The sequence below is a fragment of the Dipodomys ordii genome, unplaced genomic scaffold (genome assembly GCF_000151885.1).
Source record: "Dipodomys ordii isolate 6190 unplaced genomic scaffold, Dord_2.0 Scaffold24, whole genome shotgun sequence".
Lineage (NCBI taxonomy): Eukaryota > Metazoa > Chordata > Mammalia > Rodentia > Heteromyidae > Dipodomys > Dipodomys ordii.
This window is the reverse complement of record NW_012267240.1, coordinates 4,572,214-4,574,300: the sequence shown is the minus strand read 5'-3', so window position 1 is coordinate 4,574,300 and position 2,087 is coordinate 4,572,214.

Below are 2,087 nucleotides of genomic sequence, written 5' to 3'. Positions count from 1 at the left end.
CTGTCACGTTATGGTTAGAAGTAACAACCGGTGCTAACCTGGTTCCCAGCGGAAAAACACGGAAGGATTTCGATACTTCCACTTCAGCTTGGATTGGGGAACCAAATCCCACCGACTGGGCGTCCGTGCCAACTGGGCTTCTCCAGCCAGCGTGGGCGCTGGCTACCCTGCCTAGTCGGGTCTGCTCCTAAACCAGAAGGATCAAGGCTCTCAGCGAGGCGCGTGCGATGGCATGGCCCGGGATGATCCAAAGTCTCACTGTCCTCCCTTAGCGTTACCATGGCAACAATGGCATTCTTGAGACCGCACAGGCTTGCTTTCGTGCGAGATAAAAATCCTCTAACGGGGACCCTTCCTCTCATCCCAGCTAGCTGGCCATTCTCATCTGACTAACTTGGATCAGAAGAGCAATTTCACATTGCACACAAGAGCTCACACCTGTAATCTTAACGACTCAGGAGGCGGAGATCTGAGAATCATGGTTCGAAGCCAGGCCAGGTAGGAAAGTCCCTGAGACGCATCTCCAATTAATCATCAAAAAAAAAAAAAAACCTGGAAGTGAGTTTTGCTTAAGACCCTGAGTTCAAGCCCCTCAGGAAACGGACACACACACACACACACACACACACACACACACACACACAGAGGTCAGATACAGTTTTAAACCTGCTGAGGGAAAACGTGCATGCATTAGCTTCCCGGCCCAGCCTGGGAGGGTCCAATGTGGCAGGTCGGTAGGATGGAGAGCATGGGTCTCCCTGACCTTACTTATAGTTTTCTGGGCTGCCTCACAAAATACCTGGCTCCTAATAGGCCGTGGATAGGCGAGGGAAAGGTGGGGGCCTTTATCTTCAGTAAAACTTTCCTATTTCAGAAGGAAAATCCCAGATGATCGACGGGGAGGAAAGGTTAAGGAGTGATCGTTGCAGATAATGGGGGAGGCTCCACACACAAAACAATCACCTGGGAAGTGGTGCTGTGGCTCAAGTGGTAGAGCACTAGCATTGAGCACAGAGAGGCTCAGGGACTGAGCCCAGGCCCTGAGTTCAAGCCCTAGGACCAGAAAAAAAATTTTTTTTCAAAACAGTACATCTCTTGAGAAGTGGCTCTATGGCTCAAGTGGTAGAGCACTTGCTGAAGAGTGCAGGGACAGTGCCCAAGCCCAGAGTTCAAGCCCCACTACTGACCAAAAATAAATAAAAAAAAACAATCACCTGGGATAGGACAAAGAACCAGGCAGGGCACACGGACCACCTCCAGGCTCCAGGCCCGCCCTGAGGCTATCTCCCCCGGGCTGGAGTCGGAGCCGGCTGACCGCGGACACTGCCCTGAACCGACCCCTGGGCGCGATCGGTCCCTCGGCACTACCGGTGATTATCACATGCGCTTCCGGGAAGCGCAGAAGCCCCCTTCCAGGGCAGGTAGCTGGGCTCGGAGAGCGGGCGACACCGGGCCCCCCCAGGACGAGGGGCGCGCGGAACCGGGCCCTCCGCGCCCGGGACGCTGGAGCAGGCCCGAGGGTGTGGGCAGCCTAGGATTCTCGATCTTCCTGCCGGACTAGAGAACGGCACGGCCACCCTTTCCAGCCTCCGCCCCTGGGACGCCCAGACGCCCCGGCCCCAGCCTCGTTTTCCACTTTGCAAAGCCCGCGGGTCTGGATCCCAGAGCCCCGCCCGCTCCGCGCCAGTCGCTGGCCGTCAGCCCCGCCCACGTCAAGCCGGCCCCGCCCATCCCGGAGCGCCACTCTCATCCCATTCCGCCCACACCTCATCTGCATGTGCCCCGCCCCGGCCACGCCCACGTGTCCCGCGCCCCCTTCGGCCGTGCTGGGCGCCCGGAGGGCTCGGAGGTCTCGGAGGGCGGGGGCCGGGGGGGGGGGGACGGAATTTCCCAGCGCGGGGCTCTCTGGCTTTCCTTGCAACCCGGCGGTCTCTTTCTGTTTACGGAGAGAAAGAGGAAATGGAAAAGGCGGGGAGGCGGTGGCTGGCGTCCTCTGCGCCGCCCCTGGGCCGGATCAGACGCCGTGAGTCAGGGGCCGGCGAGCAGGGCTCGTGCGCGCGGGCGGCCCGCCGCGCACTCGTCCACCC